The sequence below is a fragment of the Grampus griseus genome, assembly GCF_964374135.1.
Source record: "Grampus griseus genome assembly, chromosome: 11".
Classification (NCBI taxonomy): Eukaryota; Metazoa; Chordata; class Mammalia; order Artiodactyla; family Delphinidae; genus Grampus; species Grampus griseus.
Window position 1 is genome coordinate 9,289,429 of NC_139005.1, and position 15,763 is coordinate 9,305,191.

The 15,763-nt window shown below is 44.3% G+C and overlaps 1 protein-coding gene across 2 annotated transcripts in view; it reads left to right on the forward strand.

Moving 5' to 3' along the window:
- BORCS5 (BLOC-1 related complex subunit 5) overlaps window positions 1–15,763 on the forward strand; it is a 97,671-nt gene that overhangs the window by 66,439 nt on the left and 15,469 nt on the right. The window lies entirely within an intron of this gene.

Consider the following 15,763-nt stretch of genomic DNA (forward strand, 5'->3'; position numbering starts at 1 on the left):
TTGACTCTGGAAGAGAAGGTAGACGTGAGGAAATACACAAGGAAAGGGTGGAGAATCACTGCAATTAATGATCAGTTTGTAATCTCAAGGATGTAGTATGTCTATAACTAAGTAGTCATTAGTTATACTGATAGATTTAAATTTGTCAACATCTCCAATATTTTACTACTTACCTTTCATAAAATGTTGTATGCATGTATGCTTCTCTCATGGACTAAATACTTTTATATGGAAAACTATTAAATATGACCTTTTATTTTGGTTGGCATCTGTGTGGCCTTTCAGATACTATATTTATTTTACTACGTTATGATCTGAAGAGCTTAAGTCCCGAACATGACTATGCATTGGATTATATGAATTATTATTATTGGATTTTTTTCTTTGAATACTGAATTCTCCTCTCCCCCAGTAGGTCTAGGACATGGTCTGCGAATCATTATTTTAATAAACTTACCAAATGATACTAACGCCATTCTCCGTTACCTGGGATTTGGGAACCACTGGTCTAGAGCATTGTTTTCCAAAATAAGTTCCATAAAACTAGTTCCATGTAAAGAAGGTCAGACTTTCTGCATATTTCATAACCACCCTTGGAAAGTCACAGTGCATGTTATCTTATTTAAAAGTTCTTAGGAATCTTACAGTAAAGAAAATCAACACTTTTCAAACTCATTTGGTTTCGGAACCCTTATCTTAGGTAACATCTATTAACATCTTATAGAAATAGTGCTTTTTAGAGCATCCTTTGGGAAAATGCTTTTGTGGATGTAAGACCTTATCATTTTTGACTGTGCTAGAAATTAATTATGATATTAACTTTCATAAGATTTTAGAATAAATCAGCTTTTTAATGCTTCCTGTCTTCTTTTTGAAAGGTCCTCTACTCCATTCCTGTCATTTCATAGTTAGGAAAGTGTGGTACAGAAAGATTAAGTGACTAATTCATTGCCAAGGAGCTGGGGAAAGTATTTCGTAGCTGATAGTACCAGACAGAGCTCATTATACCACATTTTCAGGACTCCAGAGCAGTGTTTTTTGGCCCTGAATGAGTGTTAGAATCACCTGGGAATTTTTTCCTCCAGTATATATGACGGAAAATTTTACACACACACTGAAGTAGACAGTTACCCTTCCTGTCCTCATTGCCCAGCTACTACAGATATCAGCTTGTGAAGACTCCTGTTTCATCCACACCCGACTCCCTCCCTGCCATCTTCCTAACTGGTCTGTGTTGCAGGAAATCTCAGGCGTATCATTTCATTCATGAGTATTTAAGTATGCATCTTTAAAAATAAAGGACTCCTTGAAAAACCTTTTTAATTTGAATTCCTTTTAGACTTAGAGAAAAGTCACAAACATAATTCAGAGAGTTCCTGTATGCTTCTCACACAGCTTCCTCTAAAGTGAGCATCTTACAAAACCTTAGCCCAAAGACAAAACCAGGAAATTAACATTGGTACAATACCATTAACTAAACAGAGACCTTATTTGAATTTCACCAGTTTTTCCACTAACGAAAGACTCCTTCTCAAAAACACAGCCAGAGTGCCCTTATCGTACCTAAAAGATTACCTTAATTCATTCAGTATAGCTGAGATGCTTTGAAGAAAATACTGATGTGTAGATCTCACTCCATAGCAATTAAATGGAAATCTTGGAAGGCTGGGTTGGTGGGAAGGAAGCTGGGCATGGATTGGTGTTCATGAACGTGCTCTAGATCAGGGGTCCCCGACCCCCGGGCCCCTGTTGGGAATGGGGCCTCACAGCAGTAGATGAGCGGCAGGAAAGCGAGCGAAGCTTCCCCTGCCAACCCCGCGTCGCTCCCCAGCGCTCGCATTACGGCCTGAAACGTAACCGCCCCACCACGGGTCCGTGGAAAAATTGTCTTCCACGAAACCGGTCCCTGGACCAGTGCTGTGGAGCATTCATTGAAAACAAAATGGTTGGTTTTTTTTTTTTGCGGTACGCGGGCCTGTCACCGCTGTGGCCTCTCCCGCTGCGGAGCACAGGCTCCGGACGCGCAGGCTCAGCGGCCATGGCTCACGGGCCCAGCCGCTCCGCGGCATGTGGGATCTTCCCGGACCGGGGCACGAACCTGTGTCCCCTGCATCAGAAGGCAGACTCTCAACCATTGTGCCACCAGGGAAGCCCTGAAAACAAAATTTTAAACTGAGTTTAAAATTCTGCTTGAGGAAGCTTGGGATTCACTTTGAGCCATCAGTAGTGACCCAGGATTGTTACCAAACGGAGAACAGCACTCCCGGTATGGGCAGTACCTTGGTAGTTCTCTTAGGGCCGAGGAGGTGAACACTGCTTTAGATTCTTCACTGAAGACCTGTCTTCTCTGTTGGTGCAAACTCCTGAAACATACACAGCCATGTGCGCTCAACTTCAAACCTAAGGGTTGAAATTAGTCACTTCCAAGTGAATAAAGCAGAGGATGTAGTTTTGATCAAACACCAACTCTCTGATATTATTCCAGATGTTTCCTGGAAGTTGAGTTGCAAGTGTGAGGAAGTAACATAATGCTATATGTGTTGAAAAGTCAGGGAACTTAATAACCGTGGAGAATGTGTGTTAGTGGAAGTAGAACCCGGGTCAAACAGAGGCCCAGAAAGCTTCAGCACTTGCGATCACTTACGTTTGGATCAAAGGGAAACGTGGCCGTTAACAGTTTCTGATTCGGAGAGAAGAAAATCAAGGAGTTAGCTGAGCTTTCCTATTGCTAAATTTGGACGATGCTTTTGAATAAAAAGTTGATGTTTTACAAATTTCTGTGTAAGAGAGGCGTGGAAGCTAGGGGTGGTCTTCCTTCACACCAGAGTCTTGTACACGGACCACTGGTTTCCTCAGTGGCTTCAGGGTGACCCTCAGCCAACCAGCCAGCATGGCTGAGCAGCTACTGCTGACCAACGTAGCGTGAGGTCCTTTAAGGGTTACAGAGAAACGTGACTGGTCCCTGCTCGCTGAGAGCTTAGTCTGGGCGAGGGCATGAAGGTCCACAGAACAGTAAGGTGAAGGATACGGTGCCATCAGTGGAGAGTGCTCAGTTGTGGTTCACAGCTGAAGTCCTAGGAGAGTTAAAGATCGGGATATCCTGGGATATAGCGGGTGAGGCTGAAGCCACGTCGTGAAGGACAACCGGGATTTGGAAAACAAATGGCGAGAAAGCGGAGAGCACCGCTGGCTGCAGGAACAGCTGGGAGTCTCGGAAGAAAATTAAGTTCGGGGCTTCCGGGGACAGTGGAGAAGCTAAGTTTGTTCCAAGAAATTTCTCCATTAAGAGCCACAGATGTCGGAGCTGGAAGGACCTCAGAGACCTTCTGGTCCAGGACCCTCATGACACACAGATGCAGAAATCGAAGCCTGTTAGAGAAAGTAAGCAATTAATCCGTGGTCACAGAGGAAGATAGAGGCTGAAACTATAGAATTAAAAGTGGATGAAGGACTTCCCTGGTGGCGCAGTGGTTGAGAGTCTGCCTGTGGATGCGGGGACACGGGTTCGTGCCCCGGTCCGGGAAGATCCCACATGCCGCGGAGCGGCTGGGCCCGTGAGCCATGGCCACTGAGCCTGCGCGTCCGGAGCCTGTGCTCCACAACGGGAGAGGCCACAACAGTGAGAGGCCCGCGTACCGCAAAAAAAAAAAAAAAAAAAAAAAAAAAGTGGATGAAGATTGGGACTTCCCTGGTGGCACAGTGGTTAAGAATCCGCCTGCCAGTGCACGGGACACGGGTTTGGGCCCTGGTCCGGGAAGATCCCACATGCCGTGGAGCAACTAAGCCTGTGTGCCACAGCTACTGAGCCTGTGCTCTAGAGCCCATGAGCCACAACTACTGAGCCTGTGAGCCACAACTACTGAGCCTGCGAGCCACAACTACTGAAGTCCATGTGCCAAGAGCCTGTGCTCCACAACAGGAGAAGCCACCGCAATGAGAAGCCTGCTCAGTGCAACGAAGAGTAGCTCCCACTCTCTGCACCTAAAGAAAGCCTGCGTACAGCAACAAAGACCCAAGGCAGCCAAAAATAAAAATTAATAAATTAATTAATTATTTTTTAAGTGGATGAAGATCAAAGGAGGTTTAGGGTGTTTTTTGCAGGTGGTATATTTGAATGTGCTTCCGGGTTGAGGGGAAGAGATGGAAGAGAAGAGATGGAGGGTGAAGGATAGAAAGGGGATTCTGAGAGTGAGGTCTCTGAGGCAGCAGGAGAGGGGGGACTTAGAGCCCTGAGGGCATTTGATTTGAGAGAACAGGGGAGCCCTAGGCAGGTTTTTAAGAGGATGCCTGCCACAGACCAGTCATGGCTAGGAGCCTGTGTATTCTCTCTGAAGGAGAGGGGAGGTCGTTTGTTGAGAGTGACTGTCGGGTAGTAGTACAGTTGTGAGTACCAGAGCCATTGAAGGCTCAGCTGAGGTGGGAGAACTTGGACCTTGATTTTGTGGGCACTTCTGCATAGTGGTTCTGAGTATGAACGCCAGAGCCTCACTGCCTGAGTTCAAACCCTGGCACTGCCTCTAGCTGTGTGACCTTGAGCAAGTTACTTGATTCTTCTAAGCTTCAGTTTCCTCTTCTGTTACATGGGGATAAGAATACTAGTCTACTGCAGAAAGGTTCTCGTGAGGGTTAAATGAGTTACTCTATGTAAAGTGTGGGACCATGTCTGCCGTGTAGTAAACACTATGGTGTTAGCGCTCGTTATTGTTTTAAATAAAAATGATGACTAATAGAAAAAAATAACAACAACAAAAAAATAATGACTGATAGGGAAAAGCCTAACCTTATTGCTGTGAACTGGCCTGTGTGAAGTTTCTTGATACCAGTAGCAGCCTAAATATTGGCTCCTTTTAAGCTCTACTCTCAACAGCCTGAGTATCATGAAGAACTAACTGGAGGCAAGACCCATCGTTTACAGCCCAGGTTGCAGGCCCTGCGTGATTTCTTTCATGCCACAGATACGTGCTTTCTGGCATTTTTGTAGTTAATTTAACTGTGTATTCTGCTATGTGAAGAGCAAAGTGGTGGCTGGGGACCATGGATGGTGAGAAACGGGAAACTGGACGGCAGCACGTGGTGAGTCCTCGGCTTCTGGGCTGCGGATGCCTTGCCTCTTATCGTTCCTGCGATTTCTGTGATATCGCGTCATTTCTAGTTAAGGATTCAAGTTGGCAGGCAGACACTTTCAGTTTTAGGTCACATCTGCCATTGAAATCTGGGTTACTGAAAGGTAAAGGAGAAAAGAACGTGCATCTTTTAATAGTGCGGGCTTTTCACCAGCGCGGGGGCAGGAGGCACGTGGCAAACACACAGCCCGAGGAAGACATCGTTGATACGTCTGGACTGGCTCTGGTTGCTGACCTGGGTCTTGTTTCATCCTTACTCTGGTTGCTATCAATGGGTAAATATAGTCATGGTTTAGAATACCTTCCTAACTAAGATGAAGCCGTGAGGTTAATTTTATTACAGTTGCCATGTGCTTGCTTAAAGGCCTTGAGACTAAACTCATGAGTGATTCTGGTAGCCTCTGTGTGTTTCGTTGTTAGGTGTGCTGATAGCATGCTGTCGTAGCATTAACCAATGTGAAACCTTGAATTGGAGGTTCAGATGGACACATAAGAGTTGCAGTCCTTAGGAAGCCACGTGATTTCCTGGGATTATAAAGACACCCTCAAGTTTCTCTAATTCAGCCCTTTCATGGCACAAATGAAGAAAACAAGGGTTCCTGAGTTTATTTGGAATTTGTCCAAGGTTTTTCTCCTAGTTAATGACTAAGATGATAGAAGACGAATCTTCCTGATTGCTGTCCTGTTATCTACTCTACCATACTACTTATGTTCTACTTTTGTGGAATCTTAGCATTGTGTTTTTCTTCCTTTTTCATGCGTTAGGCTCTCAACTAGTGTTGGAAGGAGTGAGCTACCGTTCGTGGGCCTGCACACAGAGCTGGGCAGGGATTTCTTTCAGTGGACAAAACTGTAATGTTTAAGACCCAGCTGGAGCCATTTTCCAAGTATTTGACCTGACTTCCTGTACCGTGTTTCCTCCCATGGGGCTGGGGGAGAGGCTGACCAAGGTTAAATGAGTTTCTCACAGTTTGCACAGAGAGTCAGTGTTTGAACTGACGTTAGCATTCACTCTGAGCCCCTTCAGTGAAAAGCCAGGTTCGTGAGCTGTTGGCCAGGTGAGGCTGTTACCCCGCCTGCCACCTTGAACCGAATCTCCTTTAAATGACAATGTTGTTAGACTCCTGTTGCTGCTTTTAAACATACCCTGGCATTGGTCACTGCTTGCTTGACTTCACATTGTAAAACGGGTTGGGAGTGTTTAAAACTACAAAGTTTGAATGAGAACATTGAGCTGTTGGGCTTCTTTTTGCTGAGAAGTACTGAGGGCAAGGCATTTCAGGAACATTCGGGGTTTCCTTTCTATCTTACAAATTACTCTGGTGTGAATTTCAAGTTGAGCCCTTAGAACACAGAGTTGTCCCCCCTTCTTGTCCTTTGGGCAGCCTTTCTTTTTGGTAAGAAGTACAGCTGGTCCCTTGAGTGGCAGGAACTCCAGATGGAGGATTGGACTCAATTCTAGTTTGTCTGGCTGTAAGGTATGCTATGCTGTACAGTGCTTCCTCGGGCCTGGGCCCACAGTTGCACCAGCGCTGTCCTGCCACAAGGCAGAAATCCTGGAGGAGGGCCCAGTCGAGTTTATTACTTGCCTGTTGGAAATGTAGGCTTGTATTTTTTGGCGAGGCATAAGCAAAACCCAATTATTCGACTGCCCTGAGATTTACCTCCATTCACGTTCTGGATACGGACATGAAACGTGTGAACAGCAGCCCCATTTCCCACCTGCCCTAGACATGCCCCTGGACAGCTGGCTCTGCCAGCTTTCCCAGTACTGGCTGCGTGTGCCAGGTACTTGAGCCCCTGTCCCCCTCCCTCCCCCGGCTCCTTTCCAGCCTGCGAGGGTAGGCCATGTTAGAGGCCCCTTCAGCTGAACTGCAATCTGTAAGCCAGCAGGTGAGCAGTATTAAGGGCACGTGGTTATAGAACTGGAAGTAGGGCCGAGAAAAGAGATTCCCTATCCTGTGTCTCTTTCAGTGAAGAAAAACAAGGAATTTTAGCACATTTGAGTGTTGCTGTAATGCTTAGAACAATGCCTGGCACATAGTAGACATGTAATAAATGCTTGTTAAATGAACAACTCAATATATTCTTCAGTTGACCTGTCAATATCTTTGTCATAGTGACTGATAAGCTTTCTCATTCTATTAGAGAAAGTATAGGTTATGAGAGTTTTATTAGGTACGAGTAGGCTAGACTGCCTCTATAAATAGACTCAAAAATGTGTAATAGCTCAAATGCAAGCAAAGTTCATTTCTTGCTCATGTTCAGGGTGGATGTTTCTGGTTAGCGGGTGATTCCTCCATTGAGTTCAGGGATTCAAGGCTTCTCCCATTTTGTGGCTCTGTCATGTCCAGAGACCACATTGCTGATAGCATCCAGTTGGCAGAAGGGGAAAGAGAATGGAGTAGCATAGATGGGAGGTTCTCCGGGACCAAACCTATAAATGTCACACATCAGTTAGGCTAGAACTCAGTCACATGGCCACAGCTAACTCCAGAGGAGGCTGGGAAATGTAGTCTATATGTGTGGCCAGGATTGTACTAAATTTTGAGCTACATTTTGAACATCTGTGTCATCTGTGAACTTATGTTCCTAAAATGCATCTTTAGGTCAACTTTGAGATTCACAAGGGTTGGTGCAAGGTCCCAAGGTCCCATGGTAGATTTCCCTTGATTTAGGTCCTGCTGTCAGTAAAAACCAAGTGATATTAAGCAAACACTTAAGCCATTAACACTAAGTGAAAAAGCTAGTACACAACATTATATAGTTAACATGATTTCAAATATGTTAAATATCTTCTTAAAAAGATTAGAAGGAAATATGACAATTAGCTGTGGTTGCCCTTGAGTGATGTGATGACCAGTGTTTTTTGTTTTTAGACTAGTTCGTTCTGTTTTCCTGTATTTTACAAACCTCTGTCTTGGACATGCATTTTTTCCAACTTGGAATAATTCTGTTCTCTTTTTCTCACAATATATGAGCCTTATTAGGGTTCTGTCTCCTTGGCTGCAGCTTTTTGACTCACTGAGATAAGAATATGCCTTTCAGAACATGTGCCTCTACATGTCCACTTCATTTATGAATTCATTCAGCTCTGGGCCAGGCTCTGCTCTAGGTGCTAAGGATATATCACTGAACAAAACAGAATCCCTTCCTCATAGGCCTTACATTCCACTGGGGAAATAGACAGATAATAAACAAGTACAGAGCAAGCCAGGAGACTCTTCCTCAAAACTCTGTCTATACCTAAAATTTATCAAAAATCTTTTGACGAATGACAATCGTAGCACCCAAGATTCTATCCATTATTAACAGTCTGTTCCTTGTCACACTTATCTGGATGTTCTGAACTAGAGGCTCATTTGCTCTCTCTGTTGTTACTTGGGAGGACACTTACAGAGCCACCATACTCCTTTTAAAAACATCTCTCATTCTTTCAGGTCTCAAGGATTCCCAAAGGATTTCTCTAGGAAGTGTCCTTAGAGCTTGAGGCAACAGTTAACTTTTTTCCACCCATGTTGACAGACCGTACTTTGGTATCATGAGATTTTATTTTATTTATTTATTTTTAAAAATATTTATTTATTTCTTTAGGCTGCACTGGGTCTTAGTTGTGGCATGCGGGATCTTCGTTGAGGCATGAGGGATCTTTAGTTGTGGCATGCGGACCTCTTAGTTGCGGCATGCAGACTTCTTAGTTGTGGCATGCAGACTCTTAGTTGCAGCATGCATGTAGGATCTAGTTCCCCGACCAGCTATCAAACCCGGGCCCTCTGCACTGGGAGCACGGAGTCTTACCCACTGGACCACCAGGGAAGTCCTGGTATCGTGAGATTTTAGATGCCGTCCTGGCCTCACTCCCCAGGGCTCGTTCTGCACATGAGTAGAGAGCATGTCGTTTGTCTAAGGTCATGTGAAACAATTACTAGAGCTGCTCTTGCAGAAAGTCAAGGCGGTAGCCAACCTGCAGCCCAGAGCAAATGGGACAGTGAAGGTGTGAGTCCTCTGCAGGACTCTGAGGGGCTGTGTAATAAAGGGTTCTTTTAGGGGGTAGAAGTCCTTTCTTTAAAATGCAGCAAGACCAACAATGGAGTGATTGCAAGATGTTATTGTAGAAGCATGAGCATTCGTGGCACAATGACAATATAGTTTAGAAGTGATTTCTTCCTGCATTCTAGCGCACCTCAGCCATTTTCTTTTTATTATAGTTGATTTACAATGTTTTGTTAGTTTTAGGAGTACAGCTGAGTGATTCAGGTATACACACACACACACACACACACACACACACACACACACACTTCTTCAGATTCTTTTCCCTTATAGGTTATTGCAAAATATTCAGTATAGTTCCCTGTGCTATACAGTAGGTCCTTGTTGGTTATCTATTTTATATGTAGTAGTGTGTGTATGTTAATTGCAAACTGCTAATTTATCCCTCCCCCCTTTCCCGTTTGGTAACCATAAGTTTGTTTTCTGTGTCTGTGAGTCTGTTTCTGATTTGTAAGTCAGTTCATTTGTATCATTTTTTTAGTTTCCACGTATAAGTGATAGCACATGATATTTGTCTTTCTCTGTCTGACTTACTTCACTTAGTATGATAATCTCCAGGTCCATTCATGTTGCTGCAGACGGCTTTATTTCACTCTCTTTTATCAGCCATTTTCTCTTTCACCCTTGCTGATACCAAGACTCTCTGTCAGCACGTACCTGCCTTGTCATCTTGTAATCGTCATAGTTGTGTTCCGCAGAATCCACCCACTTTAGGCGTCTCTCGGGTCCCCACTCCCGCCCCACGCCCCCCGTGTGCTCCCTCCTGCTGGACTCTGCCCACCCTCCATCTCCGCCTGGTGCATCTCTGTTCCCATCTGGGTATGCCAACAGCCTGTCCAAATGCACTCCTGCTCTCACCTGGTCAGAGGGGTCTCCTGCCTCATTCCTCTCCTCGTGCCCAGGACGTGTTCGCCGGGTAAATCTGGGTGGGGAAGTGGAGTTGTCACTTCAGCTGTCTGCACGGGTTAGTGACACAGGCCTCAGGACTCTAGGCCAGGTGCACACATGTCAGGAGAGGCCACCCGGCACAGTGTTGAAGAGCATGGCCTCTGGCGTACCCTGAGATCTACCAGATGATTATGTTAGTCTTATCTCCGTCATCAGCGTCTTTGTCGTCTCTTCCTAGGTATCTCTGGTTCTTTCCTCAGGCGTAGGGTACAGGATTCTAGCTGTAAAATACCTACGTCCACACCACCTCCGAAGTCTGTTCTCTACTCTGAGTCAAAAAAGGGGTTATATTCATGGATAGTTTGGGTGCGTAAAGGAGGGAATTACAGGACGCCTCATTAACCCAGTTTTACATTGTTTAGTAGTCACTTTAGCTCAGGTTTTAAAATCTTGAATGTGTGGCTTAGGTCATACAAACTTACATTTATTTCCCTTTAATCCTGGACATTGGGAAGGGGAATCCAGGTTACTGATGGGGCTCCCAGATTTTATTCACATCCACCCACTCCGTCTGTTACCATGGTTCCTGCCGCTTCTCTCCTAATGTAGAAGTAAGAGTGGTAACAGTAAGACTGCTGTCGTTTTTCTACATGTTTGCTATGTGCCAGGTCTAGAGTAGGCATTTCATATACATTATCATCTACTTCTGACAGTTACAGAAACCAAGGTTCAGAGACCTGAAAGGAAAACCATTTAAGGTCACATGGTTATTAAATGGTAGAGCCTGAGACTCAAATCCAGATCTGAAACCCACATGTAAGACTCCAGAGCCCATGCTTTTTCTACTGTTCTTTTTCCTTTACTTCTTTATCCAAAGGCTTTTTACTTCCCAGCTCCTCTCCTTGTTTGTACCTAATGTCCTCTTTCCCTACCACCATATTCCTTTACAAGATTCCCTCCGTGGTTTCACAGCATACTTTTATATTTCAAATACAGTCCTTAATGGGAAGCAGCCACACTTAAGGAAATAACCCTGATCACCCGACATTTACATCTTGAAGATGCCAACTCTGCCTATTTGAGGCTAACTTTCCCACACTCCCAATCGGTCACTTTTTCGAGAAAGGGATTTTTACCAATATCTCGGAGGACCATGGTAGCAGTGAAGGTGGACAGAGGGACACCATCAGGGAAGCCAGACAGTGGTCTCGTGCTGCCCACTCCCACTCAGGAGGCCTGCAGAGAGGGGGCTTTGAGAGAGAAAGCAGAACAGGGACTTCTCAGGGAAGCAGATCTTTTAGGGTGTCTGTGGCCCCTGAACTAGTATCAATATCTTCCGTAGAGTGCAGTGAAAGTCTCCCAGGGGAGGGAGGAGTGGAATTTCTGCCCTTGAGTTTTGATTTTTACCCTGATCTTTTTCTCCTCTTGTTTTACTGCCTCTCAGTGTCACTCTAGCCCTTTTCCAGGGGGAGGGGGGATGGGCGGGGTGTGTGTGTGATCTGCCTGACTTTTATGTTTTGAGCTTTGGGACCCGCTTAAAGGTTTTGAGATTTCTTTCCTCCCTTCCTGCCTGGACATAATGCCTCCGAGGGTAAGAAGGCACATGGGGAAGTTGGACAAGTCATAAAATAATTATTGGGGCACAGTGATGCAATTCAAACTCGTGAGATCCCAGTACCTCTTCATTCTCTTGAAGGCCCAAATAGAAGGTGTTCCTTTACTGAGACATTTAGATACATTGTTTGAACAAAGGAAACAAGGTCACTGCAAAATGTCCATTATGTGGTAATCAATGCCATTCAGTCTGTGGTGTAATTAATGAAAACACTGGCGACAGTCTGCCCATTGTTTGTCCCTTGCGCAACAGGAAATGGCAGACTAATAAGGAGCTGGAGAAGGCTTACGTAATTCCAGAAGGACACAGAAACTGTGCACAATTGTGACTGACATCCTTCTAACTGCAGGTCTAGGCCCACCTGAGAGGTTCCTATTCCCAATGGACATGGGGACATTTGATTTGACCCTGTCATTTGATTTCTTTTAAATTTATTTTTAATTTTATGTATGTTTTGGCTGCATTGGGTCTTTGTTGCTGCGCATGGGCTTTCTCTAGTTGCAGCAAACTGGGGCTGCTCTTCATTGCAGTGCGCAGGCTTCTCTTGTTGCGGAGCACAGGCTCTAGGCGCGCGGGCTTCAGTAGATCTGGCTCACGGGCTCTAGAGCACGGGCTCTAGAGCACAGGCTCAGTAGTTGTGGCGCACAGGCTTAGTTGCCCCGTGGCATGTGGGATCTTCACGGACCAGGGGTAGAACCCATGTCCCCTGAATTGGCAGGCAGATTCTTAACCACTGTGCCACCAGGGAAGTCCCTGTCATTTGATTGTGACATCAGTTCACAGTAGATTTTTGTGTTCCTTATGGCCAGAAATGGTGTCTTGAGAAACTTTGTTTTATTCATTTATTTCTTTTTTTATTGAAGTTTAGTTGGTTTACAGTGTTGTGTTAATTTCTACTGTACAACAAAGTGATTCATATATATACATTTATATATATATATATTTTTTGGCTGCATTGGGTCTTCATTGCTGTGCGTGGGCTTTCTCTAGTGTGGCGAGCAGGGGCTCCTCTTCGTTGCGGTGCGTGGGCTTCTCTTTGTTGCGGAGCACGGACTCTAGGCGCACAGGCTTCAGTAGTTGTGGCACGTGGGCTCAGTAGTTGTGGCTCATGGCTGTAGAGCGCAGGCTCAGTAGTTGTGGCACACAGGCTTAGTTGCTCTGCGGCATGTGGGATCTTCCCCAACCAGGGCTTGAACCCGTGTCCCTGCCTTGGCAGGTGGATTCTTAACCACTGTGCCACCAGGGAAGTCCCTACATTCTATTTCGCATTCTTTTCCATTATGGTTTATCACAGGATATTGAATATAGTTCCCTGTGCTGTACAGTAGGACCTTGTTGTTTATCCATTCTCTGTATACTAGTTCGCATCTGCTAACCCCGGACTCCCAATCCATCCCTCCCCCGCCCCTTTGGCAACGGAAGTCTGTTCTCTACGTCTGCAAGTCTGGGGAAATTTTGTTTTAGATCACAGTTGTGACACACAGTTAGAACTCATTTGACGAGGTAGAGCTAGCTATGGAAAAGTTGGCAGTAGTGTTGTGTGGTGGCCCTTCAATCAGCAGATCTGGCGTCCAGCTCTGGCTCTGGCAGTACCTGCCGTGTGGACTGACCCACTCTGGGGTGGCCTCCCTCTGTAAAGTGAGGGGGGTGGGATTGAATGATCTCTAAGGACCCCTGCAGCGCTAAAATTCCATGTCCTGAGCCCCCTCTGTGAAGTCAAGGATTGTGAAATGCTTATACAAGTGAAAAATCAGAGTACAAAGTGTACAAACAGACTTTGCCAGTGAAAATGTCATTCAAGTTTATCTGCTAACAAGTAGTTTATTCCCTTTGGTTTCCTCTTAGTTTTTGTTTTGTGAACGTTCATATTATGTCTGGAAACTTGTTCTTTTTGTTATTAAAAAAAGAAATGGTGGTTAAGTTGGAAACAAAAGTGTTCTTTCATTCTACTGGAAAACTGGAAAACTTGCCATTTACATTCATCTGTCAAGAATTTCAAAAAGGTCCTGAACACATTGCCCAACATGGTGTATATTTAATTGAAATGAATTGGTATTTGAGTTAATGAGCTCTGTAGAAAAGATAGGCGAAGGTTAGGCTAAAAAGCATGGGTTTGAATTCTGGCTTCACTGCTAGTACGAGCTGTGTTACCCTGGACACATTTTTATGATCTCTGACTCCCTGATTCTGCAGCTCTAGTAGGAGAAGGGAATTTTCCCTGTAAGCCTATTGCGAGGAATAAAGATAACGTATGTGTAGTACCTAGTACAGTGCCTGACATTTAATTGATACTCAGTGAATAGTAGTTGGAACTGTTATACATTATTTTATTACATTAATTAAAATATCTAGGGAATTAGTAAATATTATATACTGTGTTCCACCTTCCTGGTCATCCTAGTATGATATACATAGATTGCTAAAAGAAACAGTCCCGCTAGTATGGATTTCAGTTTTTGTTTTTGGTAGACCGTGTAGACTGAGGTTTGCCAGAGAGGGATTTCTCTTCTTGTCTGACTTACAGATCGGGGTGTGATATGAGAATAAATGGCAAGCGTTTACTCTTATAAGCTGTCATTGTAAACTGTTGCCTTCAGAAACACAGTCACTTCAAAATGTCCAGTATGTGGCAATTGGTGTCATTTAGCCTATGGCATAATTTTTGAAAACGTCTGCCCATTGTTTGTCCATTGTGCAAGAGAGAGGCACCCGGGAGAAGGTTCCCACAGAGAGCTCCTAATCCTCTGCGGGGATGGTCATCTGGAGGAAGGTCAGAAAGCCAGAAAACACAGATTTTCCTTGCGGCATGCGGGCTCTAGTTCCCTGACCAGGGATCGAACCCGGGCCGCCTGCATTGGGAGCGTGGAGTCCCACCCACTGGACCACCAGGGAAGTCTCTGCTTACAAGCTTTTGTGTGAACATATGTTTCAGTTCTCTTGAGTATATATCTAAGAGTGAGATTGCTGGGTCATATGGTAACTCTGTGTTTAATTTTTGGCAAAACTAAACTGTTTTCCCAAGTGCTGCACCATTTATGTTTCCAGTAGCAGTGCACGGAGCTTCCATTTTCTCCACATCTTCAGCAACACTTGTTACTGCCTGGCTTTTTATTTCAGCCATACTAGTGAGCGTGAAGTAGTAGCTCTTGGTGGTTTAGGTTTTCATTTTCCTAATGACTAAAGACGTTGAATCCCTTTTCATGTGTCCAGTGGCCATTTTTACATCTTCTTTGGAGAATTTCAAGCTCTATTTGCAACACCAGATTTTGCCCTTGGGACAGTACTAATTTATAGAGTACTAACTGCTAACTGCTCTCTAATCAGGAGAATTGGTAGTTCTGAGATTCAGAAGACATGAAAGAGTGAAGCTCTTTTTAAAACATTGAAGCAGTTTCTTTTGAATGTGATCATGTAATTAGAGAATTTCTTAGCTTTATTTCAGTTCTGTGAAAAACAAATCTCCAAAGATATTTGGCCATTCAGTGGAATTTTTTATAATCACATAACATTACATTTTTATACCTCTGATCTGTTTTTAGATCACTCTTATATATATCATCTCATTTGTAATCTTTATAACATTACTGTAAAATTGGATGGATGGACAGATGGACGGGTATTATTATTCCCATTTTTAAAAAGTAGAAGCTCAGACTCAGTTTGTGATGTGTCCAAGGTCACATAACTAGTAGGATTTAAATTCAAACCTTCTGACTTCTATCTTTTTATGTTAGTGAATTATTAGCCATGTCAAGGATGGGGGGGTGAGCCTACATTGCTAAAAATCAGTGATATACCCATCTCCAAAAAGACATTAGAGGCATGGCCACGTCCCCATAGATGGTTATTGACCTGAAAATTCATTTTTGGGATAGCTGTAAAACAGAATGAATTCTCAATTTTCCATTTAGCCCCTCCAGCTAGAAAAAAATTACAGTAAAAGCAGAATTGTGCCTCACTGTGTGTTCATTACATGTGGGGGCACAGAAGGATATCCATCGGAAGTACAAAGCTGGGGCTGGGTTTGGAGGGGTTTTTTTTTTGTTTGTTTTTGTTTTGGCTGCCTTGGGTCTTCGTTGCTGCG